This window comes from Thunnus maccoyii, chromosome 7 (assembly GCF_910596095.1).
Source record: "Thunnus maccoyii chromosome 7, fThuMac1.1, whole genome shotgun sequence".
NCBI lineage: Eukaryota > Metazoa > Chordata > Actinopteri > Scombriformes > Scombridae > Thunnus > Thunnus maccoyii.
Window position 1 is genome coordinate 4,124,924 of NC_056539.1, and position 22,993 is coordinate 4,147,916.

The following is a 22,993-nucleotide window of genomic DNA, read 5'->3' on the forward strand; positions in this document are numbered from 1 at the left end:
TCTGCAATGTTACACTAATTTAAAGATGTGCTTAAACGGCTCGCTACACAGGCAGTGCAAACAAACACATCTTGGAGTTTTTATGTCACATGCATGAATTTCTCTTGATCATTTAAATCCTGCAGCAACAACCATGTAATGAAGGTGTCTCAGTATCCTCACCAAGATTGACATATTTAATATGAAAAACAATTAGCAAACCATACTGTAATATAATGATAATAAAAAAACTATAATATAACTTCCAGCTTATTTCAGTCTTTATTGTCCTGCATGGGAAATGTAGCATGTAGCATGCAAAAACTGACACACACACATGAATCAGCAAAAGTAGAAGAAAGTTACATTTAAAAAAGACAACAATTAGACAATAAGACGGGGAGTGTCACGCTGGTAACTACAGAAGGTGGAAATTAAGTGCTAGAGTGCAAATTAAATGATTTTTTTTGAGGGATGTTTGAATACTGTATGTTGCAGCTGGCTCCGGGGAGTATGTACCCCCTAAAGGAAACAACTCAAACTCTTTATTTAAAGGGTGATGATTATTTGCCTTTTGTCAGACTCTTCTGTTATAAGTGTGTTGTGTTTTTTTTGTTGTTGACTTCATGGTGCTATGAAACCAAAGGTTAAAACTGACACATAAGTTAATGATGTTTTACAGAAATCACTGGCCATGTCTTGACCATCTTGTGACATTCAAGTAGTTCTGCTCCAAATGACATTTAGTACAGCACCATGTCCAAACTGACTCCTGTTACAGGAGGGGAGACAGCATGCACCTCTGTAGAGAATTAGGAGACTGGTCTGTCAAAAAGTCAATCATGTTTCCATTTCATAATATTACAATGAAGTTTGCAAGTCAAGTTGACAGAAACTAGGGGTACCCCCATAGCTAAGTGTTTTACTGACTAAATAAAACATAACTGGATGTATAGACACTCAAATATGTTCATTGTGCTGGATTATACAACTCCTGTGAGTCTCAAGTTCCTGCTAATTGGATTTCATACTGCAGAGAAATTAATTGAAATCAAAGCCTGTCAGGAACGGTAAGAAAATAAATCCAAAAATCTCCAGCATGCATTTAAAAAAGCGTAAAGTATTCATGATTTGTAGTTAAGAAACTAAAACACGGACAGGAAGAATGATTACAGTGACCAATAACCCTTTCAGTTTAACTACAATGCAACTATAATGCTGGCATATAAATAGATAATGAATGACATAGTAAAACACAGTTGTAATTATATGAAATATATGAGAAGTTAGACTTGTTGTTGAATACTGTACATTAATAAACACTTACGATGTCCTTATATCTGCTGATAAATACATTTTAGTGTCTTATGATTTATTAAATGTTTATATACTGCTTATAAAGGCTAAATAGAGGGACAGTAAAGTGCAACTGACATGCTAGCCAAACATTAGCTGGTAAACAGAGACAGAAGAAGGCTGTAGGAGAATAATATGGAGGAAATTTAGCGTTGCCTGGTCCCCCCAGTATACCATAAAACAGAGTTTGTTATGATTTTTTTGTGATGCCAGAGTAAAAGAAAGAATAAAATGAAATAAAAGATCATACTGAATTTCCTGAACTTGCCGTCCCTCTTACGGATGGATCACTAGTGTGGCAGGGAGTCATGCACGTCTACAGTATCATCAGCAGGATCTGGACCTTTGATAGTGACATTTCTATAAGTGAGTAATAGCAGCTGTTAATACAGATTATTTCCAGACCTTTCTGCACTCCCACATCCACACGCAGCAATTCGGGAGTCTGAAACGTCAACACGGTTGTTCCCCAGTAGTGTCATAGATGGCTTTGTATTTGACTGTACCTTTGTCTGTGTCTGTGTGTGTGTTTGTGTGTGTTTATGTGTGTGTGTGTGTCAGAGTGCATCTGCTTGACTGCTCCATTTGATTGCTCACCGCAGTAGCACTCTGGGAAATGTTAATGGAGGGCAGTTAATGTCAGATACAGTTCACCACCATCTGTACTCGACCCACCGTCACCCTGATGGAGAGATTTACCAGGTTGGGTTAAGTAAGTCAAAGAATGTAAAGAAGAACACTCACTGCTGTATTGATGGACTCTGCTTAATTGCATTTCTGTGTGCTTATACTTATTTGTGTTTGTGTGTGTGTGTGTGTGTGTTCGCACGAGTCTCGTGTCTCTGTGACTGAAGTGTGCACCGGTGTGTAAAGCATTTACATCGCTGTGTGAAGAAGGTGTGAAGCAGACAGACAGTCAGGTACATCCTGTCCAATGGCCCGTCTACCACTTTGGCTACTGTTGCTCTGTCACGGTTATCAGACACACACACACACACACACACACACACACAAGCTGCTCGCTCTGTTGCCTCCCTGACCTGAAATTGCTGTGTGCTGCAGCTCACATCCAGAGAAGCATTGGGCCATATATACACACACACACACACACACACACACACTCACATACACAATGATTTATAGCCTCCAATACAGTCAATAAGAGCCATGGCCAAGATGAAGGACTTCAGCAGTAGCAAGCAGGACACACACATACACAAACAAACACACACACACACAATTGACCATTAGCTAAGTGTACAGGAGCAAGAACATTGGCTCTCTTCATTACATTCCTGTTTAATGTTATTGTTGCTGCTGCTGCTTCATGTGAAAGAAATAAGTTTACATGTAGTCTGTATATATCACACCTCTGCTTTAGTTTGGTGCAAAGAAAAAAAAAAGATCTAGTACAAACAAACCAAGAGCTGTAAATCTGAAGTATCATAGACTGACAGGTAACTTGATTGGATAGTTTTTTTAGTGATGTCATCCTGCATCTTCATGGACCCACGTGAGGAAATAGGTGAACTGACAGAAAGTCATGCAGCTCTTGAATGGATATTATGTGTTTGCAAGCTCTTTGTGACATAAGGGAAGCAAAACAAAGACATTTATTATGAGTATTAATTATCAAGACTATTGGAGTTTGTATGTCATAGATGGTACCAATCAGGTCAACATGGGACTGTGTGGTTTCACTCATTACATTCACGATCGGTGTAGTAGAGCACATGTTCAACACAGCTCTGGTATAACACCTCATCACTTTCTGATATATCAGGAAAAATTCAGTTGACAATAAGCAGCAGGCACAGACAATATCTCTAAACTTCTACCCTCTGATAAAAGACACCAGACCATAGTCAAAATAAAAGACAGCGAATCTTCAAAAATATAACTTAACAAAGCTAAACTTGTCCCTTAAGTATTTTGCTATGGAAATATCATTAAAACACTGTGGTAGGTTGACAGGCTTTAAACCTCTCCCCAGTGGCAAAACACAGCTTATACAATATTCAGAATGATAAAAAAAAAAATCAAACAGCTGCTTAATAAATTAAAATGGACTTCAGTTTATCTTGATATGAGAGGAACAGAAGACAAAAAGCACAACTACATCTGCATTCAAATAAATAAGTAACAGAATACCCCAAAACCTCAACCACAAAGAACACAGTCTCCAAATCACAAAATACGTAATAATGAAAAACACAGTGAGTGTGTGTACACCTGTTTGTGCTGAGTGTGGGGGTGTGAGTAAAGTACACTTCAGTACAGTACCCATGAAGTGTTGTCCAGGCATGAAATGTCATAAAAATACTGTTTTCTAGAGAGTTGATGTGCATCAACACTGGAACTATCCATTCATGTAGAGATATTTGTTAAAACCTGTGGAAATAATGAAAAAAAACCCCAAACGGTTTATTCCAAATTGTGTAAAATGTTGATTTGGAAAAAACAAACATGTCTTTGCACATGTATAGTACCACTGCCATGCCAAAACACAGCATTTCTGTGGAGCCACAACAACTGGTTGACTAAGCGATTAGTTGGTCGACAAAATTAATTGCCACTATTTTGATAATTGATTAATGTTTCGAGTCATTTTGAAAATTTTTCTGGTTTGTTTAGTCCTCTATTGTAAACTGAATATGTTTGGGTTGTGGACTGTTGGTTGGGACAAAATAAAACATTTTAGGTTGCAACTTGTACTTATGGAAATGGTGATCAACATTTTTCACAATTTTCTTGACATTTTGTAGACCTGAAGACACATCCACTAATTTAGAAAATAATCAACTCAATTTTTATTATAAAATAATCTGATAATGAAAATAATCATTAGTTCCATCCCTTCAGAAAAACCTTACTTTTTCTAAAAATAATATATGGCACATAAGACATGTAATGACTATGCCATAACCCCTTTTTGTAAATAGCCTGTAGTTATAGAGAATGATAAAAGAGAAAAGTGTAGGTTAAGAAGTGTAGAAAGACTCTTATCACCTTTCTTGTCAGTTTCTTCCCTCTTCTATTCCTACAATATTTCTCCCTCTCCTCCCTCCTCCTCTCACTAACTTTTGTTTGCCTAATAAACACAGCAGTATCTCTTAGCTTGAGAATAAAATCAACTCTTTTTTAGAGCGACACAAGCTGTGCTTTCACATAAAATAACAGTCAATTAGACTTAAGATGCTGAGCTCCTTCCAGGGCCATAAAACAAGGATAACAATGAGCAAACTGAAAACAAAAAGCAAAGACACTTTCACTCCTTGTTCCAGGATTAAAGAAAATACTTTTTATAGTATTTTTGACTTGTTTGTCCAAATGGCTTCTGACTGGGTTGTTGATGGAGCTTTTAAAAGAAGGTGTTGTATTTCACTGCTAAACAAGCAGGTGTAGTTCAAAGTTAAAGCTAGATTGGTAATGGCCTCCAGACCTGGTCACTGATTTATTTTTGTTTGTTTTTTTTTTGGGGGGGGGGGGGGGGGGTTTTTTTTTTTTTACAGAATTGTGACCAAGACATGTACTGAGCAAGGATTTGTTTTAAAAAATAAACTTATCAGTGCTTTCTGTTGGATGACATCGTTTCTAAAAATGACTTCAGTCATATCCTTGGACTTTCTGTAGTGTATTGCTTGTTTCATATTGGGTGACATATACACCAATTCCAATATATCTGCAATAAGTTATTATCAATCAATATACCAGCCGGGATGATTTATAGGTTGAGCTCTGGTTGCAAATAGTTTGCTTTAGAGAGTACCAGGTAGGGTTAGGTATCAGACCTTAATACTAGAGGTGGGCAATATGAAAACGTATACTATGAGATGATAGAAATTTGTCAACTGTAAGAAATTTTACATGGTTTATACCTTGGTAGCTATCTCTAAAATATTTCTAGTTTTATTTGACCATTTTGGGTTATGTTGCAGATCACTGAACAGGACTGTTAAATGTCAACATTGGATTTTTATACAATTTTTGCATCACAGTGATAAAGTACCTTCATTTGCTGAATCAGTCAAAAACACATTGATTATCCAGAAAATGTATGCTTGGTGAGTGTATCTTTATACTGCAATTTACAATAAAGTTACATACACTGATAGAGGATTTTATCTTTATCATCCACTTATACTTGACTGAAATGTAAAGCACTGTACACACATCACATGTAAGTGCAAGGCTACTGGGAATCCGCTTTGATGAAAATGCGGTAACGCCTGCACACTAACTCCAAACCACAAATTTATTTAATTGACAAGGTTTCAACCCAAGTTGACGAGAAAAGTGTCTTTAGAATGAAATATGAAAAACTGGCATCACATTTAGTGTATATTTTTAACCATATTTATAGTTCCCATTTCAAACAATCTAGTGACAAGCCAAAAAGATCTAGAACCACTGGAGGTCCTTGGAGTGACTGTAATGAGAGATCACAGGCTACTAGTATTAATAGTAATAGTTTATTACAGGCTAATAGTAGAGATAGTAGTAGAAGTAGTGGTGGTGGTAGTTGTGTTATGGTTGGGCTCCACATGTGACAGGGTGCCTGCCCTCGCCTTGAGGTAACGCTGTTAGTGCTGTAATGTGATTTGACACACACTGGATTCTCATGTGACACAGTAAGACACACTCAGCAGAGACGTACTGGTCTAATATATGTGTGTGTGTGTGTGTTGAGTCACTAGTGAGTCTAAAGAGGACTTTGTCAGAGTGTACTGCTGAGTGGATCAGGTTCTCCTTCGCTTAAGCCAGACGGTGATGACTTGTCCTGAGCATTCTGACCTGCAGCTTATCCCCCTCATCATACTGGCTTAACCGAAGAGGCTCGCTGGGAAGATGAGGCCTGCTTGTGGTCGGGTATCACAGGCAGACTGACAGATCAACATACTGTAAGACTACAGCCTCTCATTCTGCAGGTCAGCTCTGCTCATTGCTGTTTAGCTAACGCTTGTGGCTGCATGTGTTATTTATTAAGTGACTTCAGTTATGTGGACTGCAGGAGAGAATACCTGAAGTCAAATACAACATACATTTTACAAAATATGACAATACAGAAATGTCTGATATGATTCCATGGTAGCAATCATGATCTACCTATAAATGTAGATATGTCACTTTTAATGTGTACTATTTCACTTTCAGTTTCATAACTGAAAGGCAATTTAGACTTGCATACAACATGATAGCTTTCAGTTTACAGCAGTTCAGAACATCCTTTAAGAGGAAAGTTATGGATGACACATTAATTGCTACAGTCAAAATGTTTTTTCTCCTTGATAGCTGTTCAACACTGACATCTCTTAATTACATTGAGAAATGCAGATGGGTGACAAATGGAAGTGAAAAGTAAAATTAAGTGTTGTTAAGTGTAGAAAACAAACTTCAGTGTCAGCTCCTCAGGTGAATGATAGCATGAGTCCACATTTTCAGAGGCACAAACTAACCACTGCCTGAGTTGGTTGAGTGGCAAATCTGAATGTCATTAAGAATCTGTGATCCAAACATCTCAGTGATTGTTATTGTTCATCATGCCAGCAGCATGGCTCCAGGGATAGCAATGCCGTTCTAGCAGTCAGGCCACCACTTTGGTCCAGACTGAAGTATCTCGATAACTAATGGATGGATTGTTATGAAATTTTATACAGAAATATATGGTCCCCAGTGGATAAATCCTACCGATTTTGGTGAATTGTTAACTTTTTCTTTAGTGCCACCATGAGGTTGACTCTGTGGTTCAGAGGTAAATTGAGATGATTTCTGCCTGTAAAGGAGCTCTGTTTCAGAAAAATGTTTACAGGACAAAATTTACTGTGTACATGTATACTTAGTATAGGTTGAAATATAGACATTTTTATGAACATGTTGTGGATAATTACTGTAAATCTGCTCATCTAGTGGTTGGTATATTTCTCCTTAGTGTATCTTAGTAGAGTGTGAACTCATCTAATGTAGAAAAGATGAAAAGCACAGACCATGACCAAACCCAGATAGTCTATGGAAAGTGAAAACTGCACTAAGGTAGAGCACAGACTTATTTTGTTGTATCAAAGAGAGAGAGAGAGATAGAGAGAGACTGATTTGGTGTATCTCAGATAGTGTGCTGGTCGCTGACTTAGCATTTTCCCGCAGCTAGGTTATCTGTGCGTGGTAATGAATGGAGTCCAATGGAGTTAAGTTAAGATGAATGGAAACGAGTTCTGGTTTCAGCTCACTGGCCTTATCATCTCTGGAGTATGAAGGCAGCTATTAAACAATGCCTGCAACATACGGCGTACAGGAAGGAACCACTGTTGATTCAACATGAAGCTGGCTTTTTCTTGAATAAAGTGTCACAGAATTCCACTTATTCACACCTATGTTTTCTGTTATTGTTAATAAAAGGCCAGAGGTCAGATTGATTCTATTTAGGTACAGTTGCTTTTCCTTGGTGTCCCTTATGTTCGGGTTTGAATTTTATATCTTGAATTTTTGACCTGAACTTTTATATTTGAATTGAGTTTATTGAAATAGAGCAGCTTGAATATAACTTTTGAATATTAGACACATTCGTTTTCTATCTGAATTTGAGAACCCTAAAATAAATATACACTGAAAATAAAGTTTTGAAATTGCAAAACTTGAAAGTGACTATTGAGAATTAAAGTGCAACCCAGACAATATAAATTCAGAAAGATGGTTTTCAAAGTCAAATATGTCAGTGCAATCAATTCATTGTTTTTTTTTCTTTGAATTCCACTCACTGCATTTCTTGGGCCATACTCTGATTCGAATACGGCTGAATATCTGAATCAGCCAAGCACTGTAAAATGTATCCTCGTCCATAACATCCTCTGCACTCATATTTTGGGATGCCATTTTCACTGTTGGAAATGTAGCTAGTTTGCAGTGCAAGAAAGTTTCGTGGCATGTCTAGCAGCATCTAGACATGTCAAATGATGGCACTGGTGCCAGAAGAACAGATTTTGCAGCAGCTTCCCAGAGACACAGAGAACATCGGCAACAACTACAGGCGCATTTCACACTATATTCCTAATTCAGATAGCTAGAGATAGGGTTGAAAATCAGCGAAATGATCCTTTAAATTTATTCAGAAACTGATTCAAGAGTTTGAAATTTTATGTTTCCAAAAAAGCTAAATCCAAAGCAAGGACCAATGGTAACCCCATCAGAGTAAAATATTTTTTATATCTATATAAAAATATAAATATATTTTTTTTATAATATTTTTGATCTATTGTACTGCCCACTTTAAATTATATGTTTGTTTTTTTAAACAATTACCTACTGAACCTTGGCAGACACAGTGACAGAGACTAATTCAGCCCCTACTGCCCATCCCATTCCATTAAACCTGCCACTCCACAGTCATCAGAGTGACAGAATGTCAACTTGCTACATATTTAAAAATGATTTCCATTTTCCCAGAGATTAATTTTTCATGGCTAGAATTTATTCATATTCATATTCAAGGTTATGCACAAATTATTTCACTTCACCATCTAAACAGCATTTATACAGCACAAGTACATGTCTGTCGCAACGGTCTTTTTCAACCAGGAATATCTTTTTAATATCACAAGGAAGTACCATTAAAATGCTTTTTGCAAAGGTTTGATTCCTCATTTAATGTTTTGTGACTAGATTTCAATGCCAATTCAGCCACTCTTCTTTGTGCAGTTCCACTCCATTTTAAGCTGATGCGACAGGTGTATTTTTGCATAAAAATCATGCTTAGTGCTGCATCCTGAAATTATTTTCAGAGAGAGCAAGCTTTCATCCGTCAAGAGCAACAGTGAGTGCAATCAATTAGCATTCTGAAACAATCAGCAAAGCATACTCACAGCACTGTGCTGGAACAGTAGTTTCTGATAATTGCTAGACTGTCCTCCCACTGATATGATGAATAACCATGGTGTTTCTGGAGAAGAAAGTCTCTAATATTTTCCTAAAATGGGGTCAGCACCACTTCAAATGAAACTGAAGAGTACATTTATGAGACATAGGAGACAGAGAGAGAGAGAGAGAGAGAGAGATACAGGGGGCAGGTGGAGAGGGATGGAGGAGAAACAGTGAAATATAGAGCGAGGGAGGGAGGATGTTCAGTGTGTGGCTCATTAACTCAGTAGATGTAATCAGTGGGAGGGAGTGAGACATTTTGCCATCGACTAATGAGCAGCATGGGTAGTGTGGTGGTGAAGCCATGCTGTATGTGTACTGACTGAACTCTGCTGTCAGCTCTGGGGCTCTGATGTAGCAGTAGTGTGTGTACACTTGACTATATATACATCTTGATATAGATTCTCAGGGGTTAAATCAGAAATTGTGATGTGTGGGAGTTCTGAGGTACTGTAGCAACTGCAGTAAAAACAGCAGCAAAAAAAAATCTTGGTAATTCAAGTGTCATAGCAGCACAAGGACAAGAATATTTGTAGATAAGTAACTTTTAAAAGAAAGGAAAAAAATACAAAACTGTGTTATGAACATCTACTACATGCACATTCATGAAAAAAACAAAAAAGGTAAGCAAGTACACTTTATTTCTTTAGCACTTTACAAAACCAGAGTTACAGGGTGTTTCACAAAATAAAATACCATAAACACAAATACATGAAAAAAAGGATTTCAAGGAGTGGTAGAGAAACAAAAGAAAACATAAATAGAACAACATAAAACCATTTGATTAGACATTATGGAGCTAAAACAGTAAAAGCATGACCCTCCCCCCCCTAACTTTACCGTGTATTGAGACAAACAAGTGAAGTGAAGAGACAAAAAAGTTGTCATAAAAGATCTAATACAAAATTTGTGTTTGAAGGAATGTAGTCGGAGGATGGCTAAAGTGTCTTGCATCTACAAACAGTAGTATTATCTTACAATACAATACTTGTATCAGTGCAATCAAAGTGTGTCTTTACATGTGACATCTATGTTTTCACACATGATGTCTTACATGTATATATTTGTGATAGATGAGATAATCACATCTGCCTTCAAATGTGAATTTATTACATGTAAAATGTTGTTTCACATGCAACAAACTGTATGTGACTATATGTTATCATATGTGATATTACATGTGAAATTGTTGTTTTTGCATGTGATGTCTTACATTTTACATTGGTAATATCTGAAAACCACATGTGCTTGCATCTGAATCAACAGTGTCACATACAGTGTGAAATGCTGTTTCACATGTAATAAACCGCTTTGACTAGAGGTGAAATTCCCAAGTGTGAAAGGCTGTTTGATATGTGGCATTACATTTGAGATGTGATTTCACATGCACTGCCTTACATTTCACATAAGAAATACTTAAAACCCCACCTGCCTGTAATATGAATTAATTATGTATACAATATCCAAAAATCACAGTCACTGAGAATTTATGATGATGATAATGATGATGATGTCTTACATCATACATGTAAAAGAATCAGAAAATCACACCTGCCTAATATGAAAGGTGAATTGTTCACCTAGGTATTTCTTTAGTAATATACAGAAAACTTACTGTACTTGTAAATAACAAAGTCGTGGAATACAGCATTTTCTTAAGGCACAGAAATGTTTACAAAATACAAAAGTAGAAGACAGCTTGTCACATGAATCCACTTCAAGTTTATGAAACTGTATAAACATGAAGCAAAATACAGCAGGGAAAAAATCACTTTCTCTGGAAAAATATTTAAATAATAAAAAGTCTGTATATCTGTAGTCTTGGCTGTAGAGCACAATAGCACTAGGTAAGAAATTTACCATGAAAAATACTGTGTACTGAAATATTCAGTATTTGCCAAATACATACATTTGAGCATATGCACTGTAAAGATGATAAAAACAAAATAACGTATGCAGTGCATTTGTGTAAGTACAGCGTGCATCTCCACCACATAAAGCAGCCATATGGGACACATTATGGGCCCACCTTGTGGTGTCGTCAAACTGACAGGACACAGTGATTTAGCCCTGCTGGAAGTGGATGGATCCATGGCTACCTTCAAAGTCATCTGTCTCCTAGCTCCACGAGAGACTAAAAGCCCCCAGGGACACAGTACAGCATGCTGGACATTCAAGTACCTCTCAATTACTGCTTTTAATTTCCCTTCCACTGCGGGTCCATTAGCTCTGACATTTTTCTGCAATGGGAACTACGTAGCAGCTTTTCAAGTCATCGTCACAGTCTTCTCATCTGCTGCAGAGGTTTTGGTTAAACTCTCTCTGTTTGCATACCATGGACAGGACCATTTGTAAGGGTGTGAAACTGAGTTTTAGGAGACTTTAACCTGCAGTCATGCTGTGTGGCAAATGAATTTGGCTTCTAAGAAGCTAATGTGGCTTCAAACTAAATCATTTCATAAAAAGGAGTTCAGATCCTATGATTAAAGAAGCCATTCCCTTTTATGCAATATCTTTGTCATCTACAGTATTTATTTAATGTGATTCACATGAGCACATGTCCCTATAGACTGTGCTGCCCATGCAGCTGGTTCAGATGTAGCTGAAATAAATAGTTCATCTCAGCTTTGATATAATTCCAGATATTATAATATCAGATATGTGCTATTTCCCCAAAACTTAGTCATTCTATAAAGTCTTAATCTTTCATAATGTTGAATTAAAATCTAATTCCGTTGGAGTAATTTACCCACAGCTTGTGGAATTTTGCTTGGCATGGTTTACCAGGAGGGCTGGTCCTTATATAAAAAGAAACAGTGACTATTGGTTGAAGTTAAGCGTGAAACTATACTTAGCCTTGGAAATCAGAGTTAATACAAGGTCCACTTTCTAGCTCCATCAGCAGATGGAGTTTGCTCAGTTGTCATAGAGAATTCATGGCAAGTGAGTAAACTCCATCCTCTGATGAAGGCCACAAGATGCAGTTTTTGTATTAGAAAACTATCTGCCAGTGATCAAAATGGAAATATTACAAACTTAAGCTTGCGTTAAGCAGTGCAGGAGGTGACTGACTGACTGACTGACTGTTTTCCCCTTGGAGCTGTATGAGCTCACTGCTGAGATTGTTCAGTACTGCCAACCTGTATACTCCAAAACCTGAAAAACTTGAAAGTTCAATATATCTAGAGGCCCAAACCTGGTATACCGAGGTGACACAACACTCAAGCTTCCCGACACTACTCACTGTCTCAGATTATGGAAAACAACAAAATATTTATTTTTTATAATTATGAGGACGTCACACAGATACACACACATAACGATATCACCAAGTGCCTATGGGTCCCATACAGTCACTGTGTTTAGTGCATCAAATTTTCCTACATTTAAAACAAATATAAAATGAATACATTTTTTGCATGCAGACCCCCTAGTGGGTTAACGTTGCTGTGCGCCAACACACTGATGTTACTGTAAAATGCTTCAAGCAAGGAAATCTTGCTGCAGTCTTCTGAAACCTTTTTATTTCCTCTTTAAATTATGTTTTTCACTTCCACATGTGGTCAGGGCAATTTTCCTGACATTAAAAAATACATTAACATTTTAGTTATTTAGCTTCTCTTCTCTGAAGTATACAGCACAAAGTGTACTACAGTAGAACAAGGTCATGGCGTAGTAAAATAGGGTAGAACAAAATATTCCTATCATTCTAGATAATGGATGGGAAGGTGCTCGGTGAAGAAATACAAGGTGGGGAGAGAAAAAGAAACAGAAAGGTAAAATATAATTTTTCATCATTATTTTGTAGCATTTCTGAAATAGGCGGTCATGAATCTGAAAATAAGGTTAGTTTCATAAAAAAATTGACTTAAGCTGCTCATGAGATCAATGGAATTATGAAAAATGAGAGAAATAAGATTCCTTCCCAGCGGCTCTCTGGGTTGCTGGGGTTTAGCTGTATGTCTCTGTACACACTCGGACACAACACTTACAAATGTCTAAACACATGTTCTCATACACACGAAACAATCACATTAGGTTTAGTCAGGCAGTTAGAGGCTGCTATGTTTTCGCTGCTTCCTGTTAGGGAGCGTGTATATCAGAAAGGCCTGTTTCTCCCTTGGCTCTCTCTTTCCTTTTGAAACGCCACTGGGCTGATTTGGCAGCAGAGTGACCGAACATATATATTCTACCTGTCGTCCAACCTCCTGCTGTCCTCCTCTGTTTGCCCCCCGCTCTTGGTGCTGGTGATATTTCTCTCCTCTATTCCATCTGGGGCTATCTCCTTTTTTGCAGTTCTGTGCTCCTCTTCTCTAATACATGCACTAGTGCTAGCTGTCTGACCCTTACTTTTAAATGCTGAGACATTTAAGTTTTGCCGTCCCCTTAAGCATTTGCTCACATTTGGCTAGCCTCAGCAATCTGTTTTGAGTTTTCTGGGCCCCATTTTCAAGGTACTGAGTTCATCTTCGTGGTGCTTGTCAATTGCTGGAAATTGCTGGAAGACAGGTAGAATTGTGTAAAATGTTTATAGGATTTTCAATGAATGTGGGATGTTGTAAGTTAGGACTGCACAGGTCCTACTGAGGCCCCCTTGTGGTGAGGCCATATGGCTGCAGCCTATGTAGGCTGTCAGTCTATGGCTATGTTCACATTATATGCTGCAGTGGCCCAAATCCTTTTTTTTTTTTTCCACTGAAATATGAACAAACCAAATCAGATTTTTTCATATTAGATCTGGGCCACTTGGATATATGGTCCTAGATCCGATTCATGTTTGATCTCTGGCCATGTGAACGCTGTCAGATCAGAAGTCATGTGTTGTTGTTTTTTTAACATCTCAGTTCTCTGCACATATTGCCTGTTGTCATCATTCAGTGTCGGCACCTCACAGCCAGGTAAAAATAAACATGGAGGATAGCAATGAGGGTCAGTAGAAAGACAAGGAAGTTTCACATTTGGTGGACATTTATGGAGAAGCATCAATTCAAGCCAAACTGGAAGGAAATTATTGTAACCGAGGGTTAGCACAGCCATGTCATCCATGTTTATGATTTGACTGTCACGCCAGTGGCTTTACTGTTGTTATTCTTGTACGCATGTGGCTCACATTTCAGTAAAATCTGCACGTGTGGCAATTTAGGAAGAAAGAAATGAGCTTGCAGGAGACGCGACTCCATCCGTGGAGAGGTAAGATTAGTGACCAGATTCCCCGTCGCTGAAGTGAGAAGGATGCAAGACGCTGCCTTATATACTGTATGAGACACACGTAATCGATAGGCACATCCTGATTGGCCAGCTATGTACATGCATATATCAGTGGGCAATTGCGTGTGTGTGATTGGAGGAGAGTATTACCCATAGAGTCCAGTAGAGGCAGAACCTGTGTAAGACAGAGCTACACGAAAGCCTTTAACAGGAACTTAATTGGGAGAAATCTCAGCAAAAGCAACAATGGAAGGATCCTTTATTTGTTATTTCCTCACTTCTTTATTTAAGTTTTTTTTCTTTGTTACCATATACATTACGTGACATACATATAGACTGCTTTTAAGAAATGGTGAAAACTCTTCACAAGGAGGTCTGTGGATTAGATAGATATATATTGATATCTCAAATCCTGGACAAATCAAGCCAAAATAAAACTCATGGCAAGATAAGAAAATGGGAAATTAAATCCCTTTGTGATTTCAGTAGTTTGTGGTTTAGTCTGATTGAAGTACATAATTAATTCTGATATGGGGTAATTATTAGAATTTGTTAAATGTTATTACTTGCAATGCCATTAGTAACCTTAGTACATATTAGAAAATACCTTAGTTGGCAAACTATTACCCGCAGTATTTATCAATCTGATATCTAATTTATCTTAATAAATTAAGTGATATATAGCTTATGGCTTAGATTCTACACTTCTTTGATCTGAGGTGATTCTTCATTAAATATTTAATATTATGTAGGCTGGGAACAGATAAGCAGAGTCACCAATTTACTGTTAATTGTTTATGTTAAATGCTCCAAGGCTGCAAATTACAAGAAAACAATCCTATTAGGCTCAGACCAAATGAAAAACAATTTGTTTGGATTCTCACCTTTAAAATGCTGATAATGGCTCTGGAATGATTAATGCTTGCAATTTAGATGCTGTGCTGAACAGAATGGCTTGCTGCTCTACAGAGAGTGAGAACTGAGGGAGTGAAAGGGGGGAAAAAAATAAAATAAAATGAAATGGTTCTAAATTGGAAATTTCCAATGAGAGGAGAAAACTGTGCGTCCAAGAGCTGAAAGCAATTAACAGAATCAGAGGACAGTCTCTGTGGTTTCTTGAACTCTGATTAAATGTTCTGATTGCCAGAGAAATCACTCTCTAAGCGAGAGATCCATAGCTGGCTGTACTGGAAAGTGGCCTATTGGTAAATCCATTATCCTAGGACAGAGGTGTTTTAGACAAACCCTGTTAAGGACATTGTTAAAGATAAAAGGGTAGTTATTTCACTGATGCTACGAGCTGCTAATAGGCTACCAGGCTTTGCTCATTGGATCCATGGCAGATCCAGGCTGGTGGGTTGCATGCTTTTTTGTCTTTGCCAGCAGTGTCCCTCGACAGGCGTGATACTAAAGTTAGACATCTAAGATAGCAATGCATCTATCCGTCCAATTGTCCATCTTTCTGTGTTTCAGGCAATCACAGTTGCAGTAGCTGGGATCCCTTGGGTCTTCCACTCGAATGCATCCTTGAGCTAACAATGGATAAAGGCTGATGAAATTTTCATGACCCAGCAAATGTAGGAAATGGACAGTGGTGTGGTTTGAATGACCGAGGATAGCCCTGATGGAGAAAGGAAGTGAAAAAAGGAGTAGAAGACTTGAAATACTTGCCTGAAGAGAGACACTCGTAGAGCAGGAAGGCCCAATTAAACATGATTTATTTTCTTTTTCACAGAAAGAAAGCTTTGAACCTTCCCTACAATCCCATTTGATTTGACTGCATCTACTGGCTACTGTGTAGTCCAGTATACCCACCACAGGATTATGATGCAATGCTCGCTTTCATATCTGTTAAAATATGTGTATGTTCAGTGAGAGCAGAAGGAAAGGCCATTACCACACTCAAACCCACATTTCTGGGACTGCTCTTGGCACATGCATTAGCTTGTTTAGTCAAAAAGAAAGAAGTTTCTGTTTGTTGTTCATTCACTCTTTTAAGTGTTAGGAATAGAGGAGGCTTGAGTGTATCTCAAGAGGCACTGGGTATAAGGCAGGGAGACACCTGGTCTTCATTACAGATCTAACACACACTTAAACTTAAAATGTTCAAATGAGCTAACTTGCAACAGGAGAGACCCACCAAGGAGAAAGAAACAGCACAAAGCCATTTTAAAGGAGATCCCAGATATCCACAGTCTTGTCCAAAAACATTCTTCTTTGTTTTCTTATTAACCCAAAAACAATTAAAGGACTCTGTCTAAAAGCTGAGCTAGCTAGAAATGGCTTTTCCTTTCAATAGTGAGTTCTCAGAATGCAAAGAAGCCACTTTTCAGAGCCAAAGTACACAACAAATACACAAAAAAAAACAACAAAAGCAGTTAGCAACATTTTAAGCAACTTGGACAACTTGGTATTTTCATGTGTATTTGCGGCCCGTTTCTGTATGTCTCAATGTGTGGTCAAACTGGTGGATGTCTTTCTCAATTTGCCTGTGTTTTATGCAAGGGTGTATGTAATGTATGTTAACTGTTTTTCCAAATGTGACATATTTTTTGTCAAAGCGATGGAGATTAATTCATAATTGATAGATTTTTATCTCAAGTTGCATTGAGCAGAGCTTTCTCGGCCACTACAGCACAGACATTTTAAAGATTGCAGAATTTGTCAAAGGCTTCAACAGCTATTAACTTCTGATCCATTTCACATTTGCTAGGCAGAACTACAGTGCCGTTTTCTCCTCCTAAAGGCCAGCCCTTCAAACACCACTGAGCTCTATAGGAAATGATTGGTCCTTCAGAATGGTCTTCCAGTGACTTATGGATTGTGTTGCCTGCAGCGTGAATGCCCAGCAAGTTGAGTGATTTCCATTCCATTTCCCTGTCCAAACAGAAAAGGTTTGGGGCCATGGCTTATCAAATGAGCCTCCACTCTACCACTTTTGTTTGTGGGATTTTTTAAAGAATATAATTAATCCAATAATTTCAATTCAGCACCGATATGAAATATACATTCATCTCACTTCCATCTAAAGGCCTGTCCTTGCTTTTCCCTATCCAACGCTGACATTTCCGTTCAGTTGGTTGAGTGGGCTGGAGGTTGACCTTTTTGGCAGACTACCACTGCTGATGGAATGGCTTTGCCTGTCATGGCTCCCATTAACCCATAGTCCATGGCTTCACAGGGCCATGGCTCTGTTATGTCAAGATAAAGTAAAAGATCATTCAAAGCCTTGCACAGGCCTTGCTCTACTTTTAATCAAACAAGCATGCACAGTTCAGACAGTGAGCACGTACATGCATGCAGGAGATTGGAGGAGAGGGAAAGAAGAATGAAGGGAGGTTACTGCAGAAGATATGAATGAGGGCGGTTAAGGAAGAAGAGTGAAAGCATCTTGGCCGCTATGTTAATATGCTCAGCGGAGCGTTTATGAAACGAAGAGATGGAGGTATAAGTCAGTGACATTTTCATTAATTTGTTGTCAGGTAGATCCTCTCCCCGCCGCTGAGCTTGACATATAAGGCTGTTTTCTCCCACATTTCAGATGAATTGCTCAACACAGAACAGGGGGGTTTGACTAGATGAAGAAATAGAGTTGGGGTGTGTGTAGAACTGGCGTGAAATAGATATGGATTACTCTAACACTTGCTAAAACCTTGCATTAGCATGTAATCTCATTATTGTAAAGAAATTGAAATGGCTGCTCACTTTGAGTGTAATTTTTATGTGAACTGAAAATAATCTGGCTTTTGCAAAGAAAGAAAAAAGGAGTAGATATGGTATGAAATTGAAAGCCACACAGTGTTTTAATGTAAAGTCATTTCCCTCCCCTGACGTCTACATCAAACCGATCAACTTCATTCAAGTGAGAGATTTCTGTGCCCCAAGGAAATTTTCAGCAATTTAGGAGGTTTGTCTCAGCTGCATTTGGAAGACTGGCCTAGCCTGAAGTAAAACATATAACCTTGACTTTCTGTCTATAAATGGTACTGAACCAGCCTGATGATCAGACTGAATTACCATTTCCTTTCACTTCATATATACCCCATTCAGAGGCAACTCATTGACACGGGTCGGGGGATTATCTATATGGGTTAAGTTCCTAAAAATCTAGACCACCTTTTGTAGATTTACTGAGAAAGCAAGATCAGTTACACTTACAAAAAGTTAGGTTAGTATTTAGCAGCTCACAAGCCCTCAGGAGTTTGTGGTACGCAAAAAGGTAGGAAACGGAGAGAGAATATTGGATGAGGTAGCAGAAATGCAGCTCCAAATGAATGCTAATGTTGCTCTGTCTGTTGAATATCCGAATAGGAAATTTAGTTTAGTTTTAAATGTTCGCCATCACAATTTATGAGGTGATAATACATCAGTGTGGTGATACAGCTTGTTGAGCTTCCAAAAATCAATTAACAAATTAAAACAGGTTTGAGGGCAGATCTGATGATGTAACCAAATCATAACTCACCTTTCATCTCTGCAGTTACAAACCTGCTTCTCATTTCTTCTTATCATCTCTGAAAGTTTATCCTAAATCATTTTTAGGTAAAGTCAAAATCAGTAAAACAATTAGTCAAAAGAAAAGGGAAAGCCACTACTCTCACCTGGTAAGATCAACAACAGTTATTCCCACAAATCCACCTCCTGCTGGCAAAACATGTGCACAGTTTTATATTTCAATTTACTTTATTTTGCTCAGTCTCAGTCCTTTTTCCAAGGAGTCCTGGGTACATATGTTAAACACAGCCAATAAAACAGTGAAAACATGCCAGTCAAGTGTACTGGTGTCCAAATATTAGTGTATATTTGAAAGCCTGTGGACTAGTTTTATTTCCTTGTAGAACTTATTCCAAAAAGTGGCACCCTGTTTGCGTTTGTGTGTGTGTGCATCTGTTGGTCTGGGGTGGCGAATTGCATACACTGGGCCTTACAGGGAAAACTAAAGTAACTAAACTAAATAATACTTCTGGCTGCTCTAGAATGTAGCATGTCACCTGCAGGGATTTTCAGGAAATGTGCATCCTGCTTTTTGAAAGTCTTTGCTGCTGATCTTGTGTAAGTGTTAGGGGCTGGTGGTGGATCCCTCTTCAGCAGTCCTGTCAGGTATGTAATGCACAGATTTGAAGACTTCTGTCAGTGTAGTTACGTTGATCCTGCACACTATGCTGTTATTACCAGCCATTCACTGAAGCCTGTCAATCTTCATGTGGACTTTCGGAGTCTGGCCTGTCACGAGCAGCTCTGTTTATCACTCCATGAATCTGGTGTGCCCCTGTTTTGATACACTGCAGTAGTGTTAGAAGCTAGACCGTTCCACAGTAATCTAAGTAAAGAAAGGATAAGACTTTCCAGGTTATAGTAAATATGCCTTTACTCTTCTTGTAGCACCCCAACCACCTACCGTTTTTTGATTTGATGCCCTTTGTCTAATGCAACTTCCACTGTAGGCAAGTATCTAGTGTCACGCCAAAATATTTCAAGAATGGCAAATCAATAAATCAGTCAATCAGTCAGTGAGTTACTCTTCTTGGTCAGCTATTGTTCAGTGTGGCAAAAATGAAACTATAGAAAAGATGCTGGATAAAAAAAGGGGTTTATTTAATAGATGCAAAAGATGTAAAAATCTCACCACAAGGTCCATTTTGAAGCTGTTCTGGGGCTTTTGATCTTATCACATGATCTTCATCAGCATCTGTTTCCAGTGTCAAGAATAAACTTAAAATTTGAACACCTTCAATTCCATGACAACGGTATCTGCTGATGGATACCGAGGGATAATAATAATGTATATTATAAAATGGTATGAGTTAAATAAGAGTTTAAGTTAACCCAAAACTTAATTTACAAGTTTCCAACACACAGTTAACCAATCACTAGTATCCATAACCCACCACAACCCCAAAAAGAAAAAAAATGAAATCTAGATCACTGTCTTTAATTGCAAACGTCATTTGGTTTGAGGGCTTTTAAGTGCTTTCCCCTCTTTTTGCTCACTAATTGGCAAAATTCACCTCCGCTCATTTGTATGCTTTTACTCCCTTGCACATCATAATTGAACCATCTGAATGAATATTTTCCTGAATATTTATTTTATCACAGGAATTTCAAATGGTTTTGTAAATGGCAAATGTAGCAAGGTTATTGTGATATTAGGCCATTGCAAATGCACAAACATAGGGAAATAGCACAGCCAAGTGTTGGCAGTATTCTTCTTTATACAATACTTGATGATTAGTAGCTCAAATAGTTCTTTTTTTCTTGTTTCATATTTTGAAAAGCTGAAGGACCTTGGTGCAGGAAGATGGTAAATGTTATTTCTTTCCTTTTAGTGTAGTGGGGAAAAAATACACCAATGCGAATGACATCCTTGGATGAGTGTTATTTTGTTTGTCATTGTGTATTTCTAAACCAAGATGTTTCTTTTAGAAGGTCAACCTGAAGCAATTTTGGCTTTATCATGGCATATTGTCCTTGTAACAAAAACAAGAGGGACCCAAACGCAGGACACTTACAGGTTGGAGTGGTAAGAAAAGACTTTTTATTGTGGAGAAGGATCTGGATGAGGGGCTGATGGCAGGGAATGGGGAAGAGGAGCAAGGCTGGTGTGAGCGGGAGAGAATGAGGGACAGTGTGGCATGCAGAGGTAGCTTTGAGGCTTGGAGGTTGCTGCCAGGCAGGCTGACAAGCAGGAAGACAGACAGGCGAGTAATGATCCTGGGACAGAGATAGGCAGGTTAGTATACCAAAGACAAAGAAACTGGATCACTAAGAATACATGCTTAGTTGGCCTTGAAGTGTAAGTACCACTGTGGTTTAGACAACAACCTGGCGAGGTCTGGTTGAAGAGCCGGGGTAGATATTCAATAATCTGATGAGCTGATGGGATTGGGAGAGGTGATGAGCCGATTGCAGACAGATGTGCAGTATGAGCAGAACCGGGAGCCAGGAGAACAAGGAAGAAGAACCACACCTACGCCAAACCATACATAAATAAAACATAAACACAGAGAGAGACAGGCAAGGAGACACTAGTGAATCTTCTGGGGACACGACCACGGCCGTAACAGTCCTTGTTCACCACTCTTTTTTCCCCATTACACAAAATCACATTTTGCTTTCCATCGTCCTTCATGTTCTTTCCCAAACCTTATCTTGTTTCAAAATTATGGCTCATTGTTTCTCTGAGGCTTTAAACGCACAAGGGAGGATGTTGTCGAAGACATCTCTCCTCCTTCCTCCCTCTTGTTGTTACTCCCTTGCTCTTTTATAGCTGCATCCTTTCTTTCACTTCTCCACCCCCTCCTCTCCATACATCTCCCACCAAACCATTAATCTTTATCCTTCATCATTCCTTCATTCAAGCCTGCCTCTATCCCTTATCTCTGTCGTTGCCATCTCTGAGCCATTCTGTCTTCATTTTTCACCGGCTCTCTACCTGTTGAGGAGATGCACAAGTCAATTTTCACACGCTTGACTGTTCACTAGATGAACATTCAGATGTTTCTTGGGTGCTTTGGTGACAGTCACTAGAGCACCACATCCTGTGCAAATAGTCAGTGCAAATTTTTATCTCAATCATGTAATTAATGAGAGCAGATTCTCACACTCAATTGTTATATACGAGTTAGGTTTTTTCCTCTAATCACGCCACAAAAAACACTGCTCTGTGTTTTTGAGATGTTCTGAAACAGCTGAGACAAAGATTTATCTGCAACTGAAAGCAGGTGGCAGCAAAGTGAAAAAACAGCCCGATATCCTTAGGAACGTTCATATTGGACGAATCTGTCAATTGAATTTGTCCTTCATGGTATGTAAGGCATCCAACTTTCAGAATGCAAGACACTGGCATTTGCACCCTGTCTCAAACATGCAATTAATGTTTGCTTTTTAAAAACCATATTTACCAGAATATTTCCCTAACCCTAACTAAATGACTTAGTTGCCTAACCTTAACCGTAGTTCTTTTGCCTGAACCAGTCTTTTCCTTACCTTACCCATATCGTAGATGCCATGCCCAAATATTGTAGAAAGGTGATGAACTTTTTGTAGAAGAAAGAAGTTTATATATATATATATATATAAAATATTCCCAGGCCAGACTAGGTATAGAATCCTCTGCATGCTCTGGGGTCTTCTCCTAGTAGAACGTGAACAGAATACCACCAAAGGAAAGTGTCCAGTAGGCATTCTAATAAGATGATTGGACCACCTACTTTCTTTCCTTTTCACATGAAGAAGTTCTATTCCAAGCTCCTCCCATGTTTTAACTCTGCACCTTATAAAGTTGGTCTACATATGATCTCACAGGGAAGCAGATGTAAACAAAATGGAGACTGACATGGTGCAACAACTTGCTTTAGTAAAGCTCTTCTCTTTGTCCGTACGGTTATGATATGTCTCGGAAGACACATTATATAGGCAGTCGTGTTCTTGCCACATTTCGACAAGCCTTTCCTCCATCTCAGCTGTCCAACGCACCCGTACAACAGCTTGTTGTTTCTTCGTGGTCGCCAAGTCCTCTCATTCACTTAATCATCTTGTCGAC

General features: G+C 38.4%; 1 protein-coding gene across 11 annotated transcripts in view; it reads left to right on the forward strand.

Annotated features, from left to right (window-relative positions):
- LOC121900143 (inactive N-acetylated-alpha-linked acidic dipeptidase-like protein 2) overlaps window positions 1-22,993 on the forward strand; it is a 651,762-nt gene that overhangs the window by 179,745 nt on the left and 449,024 nt on the right. Inside the window, exon 7 of one of the 11 annotated variants that reach the window (XM_042416174.1) lies at window positions 1,897-2,255. The exons of the other annotated variants lie outside the window; for them this stretch is intronic. The gene's annotated coding sequence lies outside the window, so the exon portion shown is untranslated. The remainder of the gene's footprint in view (window positions 1-1,896; window positions 2,256-22,993) is intronic. 11 annotated transcript variants of the gene reach the window in all.